This window comes from Mastomys coucha, unplaced genomic scaffold (genome assembly GCF_008632895.1).
Source record: "Mastomys coucha isolate ucsf_1 unplaced genomic scaffold, UCSF_Mcou_1 pScaffold22, whole genome shotgun sequence".
In the NCBI taxonomy this organism is placed as follows: domain Eukaryota; kingdom Metazoa; phylum Chordata; class Mammalia; order Rodentia; family Muridae; genus Mastomys; species Mastomys coucha.
Window position 1 is genome coordinate 180,550,998 of NW_022196905.1, and position 16,627 is coordinate 180,567,624.

Genomic DNA, 16,627 nt, shown 5'->3' on the forward strand with positions numbered 1-16,627 from the left:
CAGAGTTATGCCTCCACTTACAAACTGGCACTATTCCCAAGTCAGTTTTTTTCTCTCCAAAGCCAAACAGTCTCTTCAATATATTCTCAAAATATACTTTTCTTAATTTTGCTCTTGGTTTCTTCTAAACTTAAGTTTTATGATGACATTGTACATTCACAAATAACCAGAGAGATTATCTGTACCTTAAAGCCATCTGACTAGGAACTTTAATTCCATCTATAACTCAATGAGGGGACATATCCATAGATTCCACAGAAAAGTGTGTGGACATCTTTGGGGAGGTAGTATTTTGTCCATTGTCCACCAAACCATGTTCATACTATGTTCTGAATAGGACATTACATTGATAATATACAAATTTACAGTTGGTTTTCCATGAGAAAGTTTATATATAATAAATAAATCTTAATAAGAACCATCCTAAAGCTGACAATTCTTATACCATTAGCATGTGATCAGGAGATTCAGTTGGTAGTACTGTTTATTGTTTTCATTTCCTGGGAAAGAAAATCTTTTAAAGGGAAAGGATAGATATCTGGCGTACTACCATTACATGAGGTATCATTGAAATCTTACGTCATGTGATCAGAACAACACACCATGAGTGAGAAGCTATACTATACTATACTATCACTTGTGATTTCTAATTTGTATAAATCTATATTGACATTTTAAATAGTATTTTTCACTTCTAAATAGCCTCTCCTATTCACAAATAAGAGTAACACCACCAACACTTTTTAAAAATTATTTTATTTATTTTTTATTTATATTCCAGTCATCGCCCTACCTCCTGGTCCCCCTCCCACAGTTCCTCATCCCATTCCTTCTTCCCCTTGCCTCCAAGAGGGTGCTTCCCCTCTACCACCCCCACTAGGCATCCCCCTTCCCTGGGGCATCAAGTCTTGCAAAGATTAGGCACATCTAATATTTGGATATTAGAGGGCTAATATCCAAAATATGTAAAGAATTCAAGAAGTTAACCACCAAAAAAGCCAAACAACCCAATCAAAAGATGGGGTATAGAACTATACTGAGAATTCACAACAGAGGAATCTCTAATGGCTGAGAAGTACATAAAGAAATGTTCGAAGTCCTTAGTGATTAGAGAAATGGAAATCAAAACAACCCTGAGATTCCACCTTACACCAATCAGAATGGCTAAGATCAAAAGCTCAGGTGACAACACATGATAGCAGAGAATGTGGAGAAAGAGGAACATTCCTCCATTGCTGGTGGGATGGCAAACTGGTACAACCACTCTGAAAATCAATTTAGAGGTTACTTAGAAAATTAGAAATAGATCTACCTGAAGACCCATCAATACCACTCTTGGGAATATACTCAGAAGATGCCCCACCATGCCACAGTGGCAGGTGTCCCATTATGTTCATAGTGGCCTTATTTGTGATATCCAGAAGCTGGAAACAACCCAGATGTCCAACAACAGAGGAATAGATGCAGAAAATGGGGTTCATTTACACAATGGAATACTACTCAGTTATTAAGAATGAGGACACCGTCAGTCTTCTAGGCAAATGGATGGAACTAGAAAATATCATCCTGAGTGAGGTAACTCAGACCTAAAATGACATGCATGGTATGTACTCACTAATAAGTGGATATTAGCCAAAAATAAAAATAAAAAAATAAACATTAAAAATTTAAAAGAAAAGAAAAAAAGAAAAGTACAGAATACCCAAGATACAGTTTACAGAATTCAAAAAGGTCAACAAGTTGAAGGGCCCAAGTGAGGACCCCTGAGTCCCACTTTGGAGGGAGAAGAAAGCAATCGCAAGTGGGGAGGGAGGGAGGGACCTGGGAGAGAAAGTGGACAGTTGGTTGGGGAGAGAGGGGCCCTGAGGGCCAGCAGAAAGAATGGAAACAGACACTCTTGGGAGGTAGGAGTTTGGGGAGATCCTCCAGAATGTATCAGATACCTGGGAGGTGAGAGACTCTCAGGACTCAAAGGGAGGGACCTTAGATGAAATGCCTGACAGTAGGGAGAGGGAACTTACAGAGTCCACCTCCAGTAGGAAGACAGGGCATCAAGAGAGAGAAGGGGTTACCATCCCACAGTCAAAACTCTGACCTGTAATTGTTCCTGTCTGAAAGAACTGAAAGGATGGAAATGGAGAGGAGCCTAAGGAAAAGAAAGTCCAGTGACAGGCCCAAAGTGACACCTAGCTCAAGGGGAGGTTCCAAGGCCTGACACTAATACTGAGGCTATGGAATGCTCACAAAAAGAACCTATTAGGACTGCCTTCCGAAAGACCCAATAAGCAGCCACAAGAGTCAGATGCAATTTGCACCCAACCAATGGAAAGAAGCTGCTGACCCCAGTGGTTGAATTGGGGAAAGCTGAAAGAAGCTGAGAAGAAGGGCAACCCTGAAGGAGGACCAGCAGTCTCAATTAACCTGGACCCCAGAGATCTCTCAAACACTGGACCACCAACCAGGCAGCATACACCAGCTGATATGAGGCTTCCAACACATATATAGGAGAGGACTGCTGGGTCTGTGTTCAGTCAGAGAAGATGTACCTAACCCTCTAGAGACTGGGAGTCCTGGGGTTTTAAAGGTCTGGTGGGGTGGGTGGTGGTTGGTGGGGACATCCTCATGGAGACTGGGGGGTGGGGAGGAGGTATGAGATGTGGAAATGTTAGAGGGTGGATGTGGTGGGGGGATTAAAATCTGGAGTGTAAATAAATAAATAAAGACAAAAAATTTAAAAGAAAGAATAGTATGTCTTTAGAATAGAAACTAAAAGTGATGAATATATATTTCTTATCCAGAAAATCCATATCCGTGTGCTTACTACTTTGCTTCCTTCTTCAATTAATTTAAGATTGCCAATCAATAATCTCAGTTAATTACTTAAGTTCTTTTTAGTTCTCGTCTATAGGAATTTAATCCTGTATTAACTCAATACTCTGCAAGTATCAGGTTCTGTGAAACATCCCTGTTACTGTAGTTATCTTTGATCAATTCTTTCACTTAAAATCATTTGCCTTTTTACAAGATGTCTCCTGATCTGAGGGTAGAATAGTAGATCAGTTATTTATTTATTTAAGCATGACCTCCTCTCTGAATTAAGACATCAGTCTTACTGCACAGAGATCTAAGTGTTTCAGCACATATGCCCAATAATAAAATGATCTAAAGTAATGAAAACATTATCATAGTGATGACATAGGAGACACACTAGGTTGGTAGAGGTTTTTGCGTATTTTCCTTTAGGAACAACTGCAGAAAGTTATGTTTTATGTTGAAGATTTAACCATTATTTAAAGCTACATATTTTGCAGACAACTTATTCCTGTTTCACAAAGATGACTGTATCTTAATACCCTAATCTATAAACAATTCATATAACATAGTAGATAGACTCTTGGATGTATAGCTAAAGTAAAGATTTGGAGAGGTATAGATTGTTCTTGGTTACCTGGGGCATGAGGCGATCAAAGGATCCTTGGTCATGGAAAGTAGGCTGCTCAGTGACACAGTGAAAGGAACATCCAAGAGGAAGGACAGGAAGGCCTGGGCTGCTGAATTTGAAGGTGGAAGAGAGCCACTAGCCAAAAAGGTGAGTCCTTGGTAAAAGCAAAGAAATTGATTCTCCCTTGGAGCTTCCAGAAGAATCAATTCTGCCAATACCTTGATTTCATCCCAGAAATGCTGATTTTGTATTTCTGACGTTCAAAACGATAAAAGATAAATTTGTGCTGTCAGCAACTAAGTTTATGGCATTTTGCTAAAGCAGTTAAAGAAAGCTAATACAGTTAGTACATTATTGATAAATTACTTATTCCATGAGACATTTCCAAGGAAGGTTTCATAAGAGAAGTATGTTCTCTCCTCTTTATTTTTTTCTTCATTATTTCAGGCTCCTGGCTTCTTGGAAAGGTAAAAAAGAACAATATGAATTCTGCATTTAGCAAATTTGATTTCTGAAACTTTGATGTTTATTCATGGGTGTAGAGTAGAAATGAGGTCAAAGCCAGAGTCCCTGTTTCCTGTTCTGGATACAAAAGTATGACCTATACTCTCCCTCCTGCTCCAAATTCAATCAGAAGTTGTATACTCAGAGAGCTATAACCAAGTACTACACATCTGAAGATCAAACTCAGAGATGTGTTGTCTCAGAGGTCCGGGGTATTGAAGTATGTGATCCATTGTCATGCTTCCTTTGAAAGTTCTAGAGAAGAATATTTGGGCCTTTCTCAGTATTCAGTAAATCCAGGAATTCTTTGGCTCTACATGAATCACATCAGCCCCATGGCTATCTATAGACCTTCACATGTTCCTCACTATGTGTCCTTCCCTAGGTTTAGATTTTCTTTTGTAAAAACACTGAGTATATTGCAATATGACACACTATCCAGGCTTTGTTTTTAACTTGATTATGTTTGCCACAATCCTTTTTTCAAGTTACCTCTTGTTATCAAAGGCTGGATATTAAGACCTTGGTATCTTTAGGAAGGTAGAGGACATAATTAAACACAAATCATGTTGTAAGTTGGATTCAGAGAATGGTATATCAAAGAATCATGAACACACTGTTGCTACTGGTCCTGATCACTCCTGAAGACCTATGGCATGTCAATACAATAAGTTTTTACATAAAGGAAAATATAAATTATATCAATCACCACAAAATATTTGTAACATTCATTTCTATTACTCTTGATCTTCTAGGATATGGTTTAAATATCTTTAAAAAAATTGCTATCCTGCATCTTTCTGCTTTGAAATTTCTGTTAGGAAATACTCAGGATAAATGTTAAGTAAATTCATTTAATAATCTGTCTTTTCTATTTTAAATGCATAGATTCAAATAATATTTCCAATGATAATGACTAAGTGGCAAATGTGAAGCTGATTTTAATCAAGTTTAATTGGTTCACAAGAAAAGATAAGTGGATTGATTTCAGTTATGATAAATTTATGATGATCATTTCTGAATATTTGCTTTCTGTCCCAACATTGACAAAAGTAATAATGACTGTATTATTACTACATCAATGGAAGATTTTAGTTATTAGTTACTATATATTATTAGGCCATTAAAATTTCTATTTGAAAATATTCTTGAAAAAAGAAAGTCAAAAGCAAAAAACCACTTAGAATTCAAATGTTATAAAAAAAGATGTGAATTCACATTTGATACTGAAAATGATATTTTAACTAGTATGATATACAATACATAGAACTGCAACTTAATAAATAATTTTATGCAACCTCTGTAATGTTTTTTAAGAGCCTTTAGAGCCACAGCTCCTTTAACTTTTTTCCTTTTTTTTTCTTTTTTGAGAGATTGTTTTTTATTTGATGCTTTCTTTATTTACAATGTCTCCTTTCCCAGGTTCCCCTCCAAAAGAAAAAGAAAAGAAAAGAAAAGAAAAGAAACCAAAAACTAAAACAAACCCCTGTTCCCTCCCCCCAACTCCCGCTCACCACTCCACCCCTTCCTGCTTACTGGCCCTGGCATTTCCTAAACTGGGGCATAGAACCTTCACAGGGCCAAGGGCCCCTCCTCCCATTGATGACCAACTTGGCCATCCTCTGCTATACATATGCTGCTGGAGCCATTAGTCCTACCATGTGTACTCTTTAGTTGGTGGTTTAGTTCCTGGGAGCTCTGAGGGTACTACTAGTTAGTTCAGATTGTTGTTCGTCCTAAGGGCCTGCAAACCCTTTAGCTCCTTGGGTCCTTTCTCTAGCTCCTTCATTGGGGACCCTGTACTCAGTCCAATGGATGACTGTGAGCCTCTACTTCTGTATTAGTCAGGTACTGTCAGAGCCTCTCAGGAGACAGCTATATCAAGCTCCTGTCAGCCAGCACTTGCTGGCATCCACAATAGTGTCTGGATTTGATGATTGAATTCAATCTCCCTTTCCTTTCTCCCTCAATGATAAAGAGCACGGGGGTGCTAATAGACACTAGTATATAAAAAAAAGCCAAACCTAACTAGACTAACCCTTGATATTAAGACATTCAAAAATGCATACCACCTATCAAGAGATGGTTTTAATCTTATAACCTCGTTGCACAATTTAATAATCAAATAATAATATAGAATCTATAGAGTATCTTTGCAAACTTCCTTCCTAGAAATAATAATCTCTCATGTTTAAGTTAACTAAGATAGCCCTTGTCAGTTAATATTAAATAGTATTTCAGAGTTTGGATTAAAAATACTGAAAAGTGAAATTTGTTCTATATTTGTTTAATTTTGGCAGATAAAATTTTTGATCCTAAAAATGTAATAACTGACTCTAAAATGAGGCTATAAAAATACCAAACAGACTTTTATATTATAATGGCATATTGTAAGTTATTACATGATGCATGTTATTATAGTTTTACAAGATGAAAGGTCTTTGGCTTTAAAGTTAAAATAAGTATTTTGTGTGCATATTTAAGTAAGTGTAGAAAATACTTTTATTTTTTTCTATGTAAAAATCTAGTATTTTCATTTTCTTTCCTTAATTTAATGATATTCCTAGACATGATGTTATAAAACCATTAAACTAATTCAATACATGTATCAACATCCTGTTAGTAACAAGTTTAGGAAGGAATTGTTTTCCCATTACTGACTTCATAATAAGTTATCTATGTTCATAGCTATAAAAAGAAAAAACATGTTTAACAAGAAAGGAGGCTAGCATATTAGAAAATTAAAGTGTGCTTACCATAAAACTTTCAAATTTTATAGTAATAGTAGTGTTTTATAGTAGTAGTAGACAAAAGTAAATCCATCATGTCAAGATTATAAAATATGGATCAGACTCCACAAAGGATGTAAATGATAATTTTTCTAATTTTGGATTCAAATCATAATCTAGTTTTGACATTGTATTAATTATAAATGAAATAAAAAGTCCAAACTTAAAAACAGTTCTAATATATTTATAATATCCTATACTCTACAATGAAAATTAGACTGTGTAAGTTTAACTTGAGCCTCTCTTAAGAATATTTAAAAGAATTCAATATTGGTGTTAATCAAGATTTAAGCCATATTCTTAAATCATATCAAATATTTCTCTAATAATAAAAATAATTAAAAATAAAACAATAACATGAAAAATAAAATATTTAATTGCAATGCAAAAAATTAAAAATAATTAAAAAATAAAACACATCAACTAGACATATACAACAAGAAATATACTAATACTTATGTTTAGTTAAGGAATAAGAAACAGTTTTTACTCAGTCTCAAGTAAATGTTACATTTTATTGTATATGAAAGTGCCTATACTCCCAATAATTTAAAAGTTGAAAGCTCTTATAAGTTTCACAATGAAGCCGGGCAGTGGTGGTGCATGCCTTTAATCCCAGCACTTGGGAGGCAGAGGCAGGCGGATTTCTGAGTTCGAGACCAGCCTGGTCTACAGAGTGAGTTCCAGGACAGGCAGGGCTATACAGAGAAACCCTGTCTCAACCCCCCCCCCCAAAAAAAAGATTCAGAATGAAAAGTGGCTCTGGATTATATAATTTACTAAAATTAGAATTAGACTTGTGTTCAGGCTAGGTATCAGTAGGCATAGATAGGGGATTCTATCTTTTGTAGCTCCAGATTTCCTCTCCTCATACCTTGAATGTCTCTTTCAGCTATCTGGGGCTCAGTGGCCACATTCTGAGCTCGTCTCTATGGCCATTGGTAAATTCAAAAGTCATTTTCCACTCCACTTGTCTAGGGCTCACTACTAACTGTTTGTTACATATTTTAAATAACACCTGATATCTATTTCCCATAAACTCTTCACAAGATTCATCAGCCAAACATATAAATAAATAAAAAATTCAGTATGATCTCTCTTCCATGTGTCTTCATTTCATAAAAGCCAGGAATAGTCAAAGCCAAAGGAATCTCTGTCTTCTGACTTTTGACTTTTTTGGGGGGGTATTTTCTTAATTTACATTTCAAATGTTGTCCCCTTTCCAGGTTTCCCTCCCTGAAACATACCCTCCCTCCCCCTGCTTCTATGAGGTGTTCCTCCACCCACCCACCCACTCTCACCTCCCCATCCTCAATTCCTCTACACCTGTGTATCTATCAAGCCTTCATAAAACCAAGAACCTATCATCTCATTCCATTGGTGCATGACAAGGCTCTACTACATATGCAGCTAGAGCCATGTGCACTCCATTGTTGATGGCTTAGTCCCTGGGAGTTCGGGGTGGGGGTGTTCTGGTTTGTTGATATTGCTGTTCTCTCCATGGGTTGCAAACACCTTCAACTCCTTCAGTCCCTTCTCTAAGTCCTCTATTAGGGACCCCATGCTCAGTCCAATGGTTGGCTGCTAACATCTGCCTCTGTATTTGTAAGGCTCTGGCAGGGACTCTCAGAAGACAGCCATGTCAGGCTCCTTTCAGCATGCACTCCTTGGCATCCACAATAGTGTCTGGGTTTGGTTACTGTATATGGGATGGTAGGACAGGCTCTGGGTGGCCTTTTGTTTGGTCTCTATACTTTATCTCCATATTTTTTACTGTGAGTATTTTGTTCTCCTTCTAAAAAGGGCAGAAGTACCCACAATTTGGTCTTCCTTCTTATTGAGCTTCATGTGATCTATGAATTGTATCTTGGTTATTTGGAGCTTTGGGGCTAATATCCACTTATCATGGATGAGTGCACACCATGTGTGTTCTTTTGTGATTGGGTTACCTCACTCAGGTTGATATTCTCCAGATCCACCCATTTGCCTAAGAATTTCATGAATTCATTGTTTTTAATAGCTGAGTAGTACTCCATTGTGTAAATGTACCACATTTTCTGTATCCATCCCTCTATTGAAGGACATCTGGGTTCTTTCCAGCTCCTGGCTATTATAAATAAAATTGCTATGAACATAGTGGAGCATGTGTCCTTATTACATGCTGGAGCATCTTCTGGGTATATGCCCACGGGTGGTATAGATAGGTCCTCAGGTCCAATACTATGTCCAGTTTTCAGAGAAACTGCCAAACTGATTTCCAGAGGGGTTGTACCAGCTTGCATTCCCACCAGCAATGAAGGAGAGTTCCTCCTTTTCCACATCCTTACTAGCATCTGCTGTCACCTGAGGTTTTTATTTTAGCCATTCTGACTGGTATGAGGTAGATTTCAGTTTTGATTTGCATTTCCCTGATGACTAAGTATGCTGAACATTTCTTTAGGTGCTTCTCGTCTATTCGATATTCTTCAGTTGAAAATTTTTTATTTAGCTCTGTACCCCATTTTTAATAGGGTTATTTGGTTCTCTGGCATCTAACTTCTTGAGTTCTTGGAAAGATTTCCCATGCTTATGGATTGGCATGATTAATATAGTAAAAATGTCCATCTTGCCGAAAGCAATCTATAGATTCAATGCAATCCCCATCAAAATTCCAACTCAATTCTTCATAGAGTAAGAAACAGCAACTTCCAAATTCATTTGGAATAATAAAAATACCAGGATAGCAAAAACTATTCTCAGCAATAAAAAAACTTATGGGGGGAATCACCATCCCTGACCTCAAGCTGTATTATAGAGCAATAGTGATAAAAACTGCATGGTATTGGTACAGAGGCAGGCAGGAAGATCAATGGAATAGAATTGAAGACATATGGTCACTTGATCTTTGACAAAGGAGCTAAAACCATCCAATGAAAAAAGACAGCATTTTTAACAAATGGTGCTGGTTCAACTGGAGGCCAACATGTAGAAGAATGAAAATCAACCCATTCTTATCTCCTTGTACAAAGCTCAAGTCCAAGTGGACCAAAGACCTCCACATAAAACCAGATATACTGAAACTTATACAAGAGACAGTGGGGAAGAGCTTCAAACATGTGGGCACAGGGGAAAAATTCCTAAACAGAACACCAATGGCTTGAGCTGTAAGATCAAGAATCGACAAATGGGACCTCATATAATTGCAAAGGACACTGTAAGGCAAAGGACACTGTCAATAGTACAAAAAGGCAACCAAAGATTGGAAAAAGATCTTTACCAATTATACATTCAATAGAGGGCTAATACCCAATATATACAAAGAACTTTCAATTTTTAAATTGAGTCTCCTCTATGTTTGTATTTTCTCCAGGTTTCTCTTCATGACTTTTATTTATTTGCTCATAGGAAGTAGAACTAAATAATCCTTACAGTAGATTTAAGATGAATCGTCACGTATATTTGCATTAGCTTCAAGATTCTGTCTAAGGAATCAGTTTGTTTGGTTCTCCAGCAGTTACACCAATGCCCAGCCCTTGCCTGAATCAATACACAGTCTTAAGAATTATTGATTTATATGGAAAACAGCAGAATGTGGATGAATAAATTGATTAATTCATACCATATACTGACAAGTACTTTTGATCAAAGCTCTAAAGCTATGTTTTGCATACAATGGTCAATATTCAAATTTTACAAAGCTGTATGATTTCTCTGTTTGCAGGAGTGTGTGTGGATGAATCAATGGCAGATGCATCACTGAGAAAACCACCAAAGCCTGGGTGAGGACTTTTAAGAACTGTTTCCCCAAGTCCTCTGTATGCCTGGCAGACAATGTCACAGATAAGAGCACCTTTCTCAGCAGTTCCTGTCATTTATTAAACCTTGGGATAAACCTTGTGGATCTCAGACATTGTAGGGACTTCCTGAGACTTATGAGTTATTTATGAGCCTCAGTATCTGAGTTAATTCCTGATTTTTTTGCAAACCTCCCTCCTGGATGGGATGTTTTATTATAGAGGAAACTGCCCTAAGAAAAAGGAATGACAAAACAGGACACATTGATGGCTTCAAGGGACCAAGTGTAGGATAAGAGAACTACCCCTAAATGAGCATGCAGAACTTTGGCCATAAAATTTGCATACATTGCCAATGCCTTTTAAACTACATAGTTAGGAAGGACACATTTTATTTTACATAATTCTATCTCAATATACTCGAGTTTTAAATGCTTGATTAATGTAAGATCCTTCAATTATATGAAATGCAGGTGTTTAAATGCTTTCTATAGCAAGAAAAATTCCAGCACCACAGAATATTTTGACAGCTCTTTGTATTAAAATTGATGGAGTTATCTAAGCAAAACACCCTCAGAACCTAATCCGGGGTAATGAATATGAGTTATTCTAAAAAGAAACTTAGAAGGAGAAACAGTGGAAGAGTTCAGACCAATACAACAAAAAAAATGTTCTGTAAGTGAAGGCTGTTTAGAAATAAGATGTACTGTCTTGAGTCTATCAAAACTCTATAAAAGTCAGTTGGGAAAAAACTGATACCTGTTTGTGAAGGTATACCATCTTGATTTCTGCCCCAAACTGAAAACTGGAATAAAGTTCTTTTGGTCTCTATTTCCAATAGCATGAACTGCAGACATTTCAGGTGGAGGAAGTTTAACTTGAAATTAAATTTGTTATGAGACTTTCCAGAGTCTCATAAATTTATTAAAATGTTGGGACAAGAAACACCAAAAGTGGAAAACATTGGAAGAAAGAGTATGTTATGGAGATTAAGATTGTCTTTCAAAAAAAAAAGATTGTCTTTCAATACTGTGCTGACAATAGCATCATAAGACTACACACTATCTTGTCTGCTAAAGACAGAGATCCACGTCTGCTCTGACTGCCTGTGCATTCATATCACTGGTCCCGATGAAATCCCCACTGTATTGGCAGCTATAACACCTACAGGTGCTGATAGGTCATCAATTCACCTCCATATGCAACCCCCTAATGCCACCAGAGACACTAAAGAAACAGACAGAAAGGATGCTTCCATCTTCATCTTCCAATCTAATATGAGATCTTCACCATTGGTTGCATCTTCCTGGAAGTCTGTTATCAAGGGAACCTAGGGGAACAAAAACTGGAATTCACTGTAGCACAATGAAAAATGAAGAAGTATTTGAATGGAGCTGAGAAGTAGCATTCCATTCATTCCAGCACTCACATAGCAAATGATTTCACAAGAATTTAAAAATATTTACTGGAAAATTTTGTTGGAAAAACACTATGCACTATTGATGCATATAGAAAATCAGATGATTAAGTAGGTTTTGAATAAACAAATTTAAGCTATCCTTAACAAAAGAATTAATACTGAAATGTAGATGTGAAAAAATATAATAGAAACTTCTTATGTGGTAGTTAAGATATACTACATATGATATCATATACCATATACCAAATCAGAATATAAATAAAAATAAAATGTAAAAATAAAAAATATTGATGTAGACTACTTTTGAAAGGCTCCAACAGATAAAAACGAATGTGAACTTGTAAATAAGAGGATTTTGATTAAAGGGAATTATTTTATGTTAAAAAGCATAACAAAATTCTATCACAAATGATGTCTGCTGAATATTTATATAGTATTGATAACAGCAGCAGTAATTGTATGTTAGCCTCTCCTATAGTACCAGAGATAATTTGCTACTGGGTTTAGTAAAAATGGCCATCCTACCTAAAGCAATCTACAGAGTCAATGCAATCCCCATCAAAATTCCAATGCAATTCTTCACAAACATAGAAAGAGCAATTCCCAAATGTATCTCGAATAATAAAAAACCCAGTATATCAAAAACTATTCTCAACAATAGATCTTCCGGGGGAATCAGCATCCCAGACCTCAGCTGTACTACAAAATAATTGTGATAAAAACTACATGGTATTGGTACAGAGACAGGCAGGTGGATCAATAGAATAGAATTGAAGACCCAGAAATGAACCCATATATCTATGGTCACTTGATCTTTGACAAAGGAGCTAAAACCATCCGGTGGGGAAAAAACAGCATTTTCAACAACCAACAACATCAGAAAAGAAACAGAATAGAGCCAAATCCCTTAATTGGAGAAGAAAATAAACAGAATTTTCCCCAAAGATGAAGTAAAAATGGATAAATATAATATATATATGTATATACAAATATATATATATACATATATATATATATATTAAAAAAATTAACAGGATAGCCCTAAGGAGATGCAAACTAATGCTACATTGGGATTCCATTTTATTACATTAATATTATAGATCAATTAGAGACAACAACAAATGTTATTAGGGATACTAACAAAGGGAATACTTATTTCCTCTGTTAAGAACCTAGTCTAGCCACTGTTGCAGTCAGAATGAAAGTACCACAAAAGTCTAAAACCCAAATGTTACTTGATCCAACTGTAATACTCCAGGTATTTGCCTTAGGGATTCCAATGTTTTACAGAGATAATTGTACACCAGGGCTTATTGCAGCATTATTCACAAAATCTAAGGTGTGGTAAATTTTTAAAATGATTTTTACGCATACATGCTTCCTTTCAGGGTGGTAGCCTATTACTTAATAAAATGTTTTAGACATTTGGATAATTAAAATTTACATTAGCAGAGCATTGGAGGGCTATTCTGCCCATTTGTACTTCAATGCCATTTTATGTGAAGAGAAGAATATATGCTGACTACCCATGCTCTATAAGCCTGGAACTGCATGTGTTCTAAAATATAGATCATTGCAAATATGATTATGATAATCTGAAAATGCAAAGGTTTTCTAATACTCAAATATTCACTGTATTTATAAAATCATACGTTAAGAAAAATTACTCTGTTGAAAACCAAGCCAATATTCATGCTGAAGTAGCCGTTAATCCAATTACATGTGTCAAAAATAAATACATAAATTAGATTCATTTATCAAACTAAGTAAAACAATTACTTTTCTACCTATGGTCGCTGAAGAGATCAACCTATTACTCCTCAACATAAGATGTCAGGTGCATGACAAACCAGGATCCAGGCTTCCATTAAACTGACAGCAGCAATGTAATAGATTATCCCCTTGACAAATCTTTTCTGCTGATTAAACAATGGAATTTGATGGTCCATTTCTTGAATAATATATTTAATCTTGTTTTATGTGTACTTGCTCTAAACTGCTGATCCCATAAAACTGAAAGCTGACTATACTGTCTTTTCAAAATTTAGGAGTTACACGTTTTCTTAATTGGATTTGTTGATTTATTGCTAACAAAGATACGACTTTCTATTCAGCAGCATACCTGAGATTTATAACTGCTTGTGCCTAGAAAAATTGTATAGGATTGATAAAGTGTGATCAAGTTATATTTGGCCAACAAAATATTGTCTTGATAGAAATTATATGAGCAAAGAATATTTCCATTTATAATACCTTTGTAAAACTCTATAATAAAATTATTGAAATTAAAACTGTTTGAAGAAAAAAATAAAAAGTCACTCCTACTCCATAAGTTATAGTCACTCCTACTCCATAAGTTATAAAGAGTCAGTTTTATAGCTAATAAATATTGTGTAGTAATATTATAATTAGTGTGATTAATCACATATTTGTAATTATAATAATTATAGAGTGTGCTAATATATAATTAATGTTCTAAAACTAAAATTCAACAGAAACTAAGAATGCCAAAGCCTATTGAGACTACTTATAAAATCCCATACTAGGCACCTGAAATATTTTCAGGTTTTTAATCTCTATTAGAAAGAATATACTCTATAGATTTATCCATATTTTTCAATAGAATAGAAAATAAAGATATTTGGCTTCCTTTATTTTTCATATTTTAATAAGAACTGAGATTATTTTTATAAATTGATATTTTATTTAGTATACCTTTCATTGTTTTGATAGGAATGGTTTATTTGCTTATTATTATTTATTGCTATTACACCTATATGTAAATGAAAATCCCCCCAGAGTAAATGGAATATTTTGGAAGGTTATTCTGGGTGTAGTTTTGGGATTATAGAAAGCTTTATGTGGTAATGTTGTCCCTAGACCAGTACTAATCTAACCGAAGAAACCAAGAAACCCCAAGAGCAAATTAATAATACTGTTCTATGTGTGTAAGAAAAATGTTAAAAAAGAAAAAAGAAAAAAAAAGAAAATTGTTGAAATTCTACAATCTAGTGCTCAGTCAGAAGACAAAAGTAGTGCCTTGAAGTTATATGAAATTAAATGTGAAGATTTAATGTTTTTATTAGAAATTGCTTCTAAATTGGGTTTGGTTATAAAACTAGCAAGAATTCATGTTGGTACCTTGCGAATGCACTCTCGAATTTCTTTTACTGAAACAGTCAGAGCGATAACATCATTTTGAGACTAAAGAAGAAAACTACAATGAAAACACTAGAGAAAGCTCTTTCATCCAGGCAGCATAGCTAGAAATAAATCCTATATTCCTTCTTTCTTTCCTTGTTAACTTATGATATACAATATTTACCAGCTTGGGGTCATATCTATCCCATCAGTACCTAATGAGCCCAGTGAGTTACAGAAAGAATTTTTAAAATCCTATTATTATTTTAGCTGGAGAATATATCATGTAGGTAATCGTCACACTATGAAAGAAATAAGGTAGACAATATTCTTCTTTGCTATTCAGATGTCAAGTTCCACAAGAAGTTAAAATACTGTGCCCTGAATGTGAAGTAAGTTTTTCTAGCCTGTGATGAGGCATGCAACGCATGTTCTGAGCTCTCCTTTCCCAAAATCTGACATATATCCACATGTGCAGTAAAATGTAAGTAGGAACACTCTACAACACTAAGGTGAAGAATTAAAAAAAAAAAAAAGAGGTTTGTCTTGCAGTCGCTCAGGTAAGAAGACCCGTGATTTTTTTAGTGAAGTCAGAGTATCCTTACTGAATTTTAGAATCAACATATTTGACAGAAAGGAGACATATATAGCTTTAAGAAAACTGTATCTGGGGTTCACAGATCACATGAAGTTCAAGAAGAAGGAAGACCAAAATGTGGGTGCTTCGGTCCTTCTTACAAAGGGCAACAAAATACTCACAGGAGCAAATACGGAGACAAAGTGTGGAGCAGAGACTGAAGGAAAGGCCATTCAGAGACAGTTCCACCTGGGGATCCATCCCAAATACAGTCACCAAACCCAGACACTATTGTGGATGTCAACAAGTGCTTACTGACAGGAGTCTGATATAGCTGACTCCTGAGAGGCTCTGACAGTACCTGACTAATACACAGCCGTCCATTGAACTGAGCACGGGGAAGGAGCTGAAGGGGTTTACAGCCCCTTAGGAGGAACAACAAACCAACTAGTACCCTCCAGAGCTCCCAGGAACTAAACCACCAACCAAGGAGTACACATGGAGGATGCATGGCTCTAGCTGCATATGTAGTAGAGGATGGCCTAGTCGGTCATACATGGGAGGAGAGGCAGTTGGTCCTGTGGAGGCTAGATAGATACCCCAGTGTAGGGGAGTGCAAGGGCGGTGAGGCAGGAGTGGATGGGTGGGTGGAGGAACACCCTCATAGAAGCAGGGGGAGTAGGTATAGGATAGGATAGGGGGATTCTGGGAGGAAACCTGGAAAGGGGATAACACTTAAAATATAAATAAAGAAAATATCCAGTAAAAAAAAAAAGAAAGAAAGAAAATTGTAGTGTTCAGTAAGGAGAAAAAGACTTTTCTATAAAAATACATGAATACAGAAAACCAAGGCTGTTTCAACAAAGCATTCTTGAAACCATCCTCACTGGAGTTGGCACTTGAGTTGTCATGTAGTCCAGAATTTGTTTTATGTATGATAAGAAAGTGTGAATTTTGCCTTTCTCTCTCTCTCTCTCTCTC

At 35.9% G+C, this 16,627-nt stretch overlaps 1 pseudogene; it reads left to right on the forward strand.

Annotated features, from left to right (window-relative positions):
• The first annotated feature begins 3,481 nt into the window (after nucleotides 1-3,481).
• Nucleotides 3,482-16,627, forward strand: part of LOC116104779 — a 127,827-nt pseudogene continuing 114,681 nt past the window's right edge.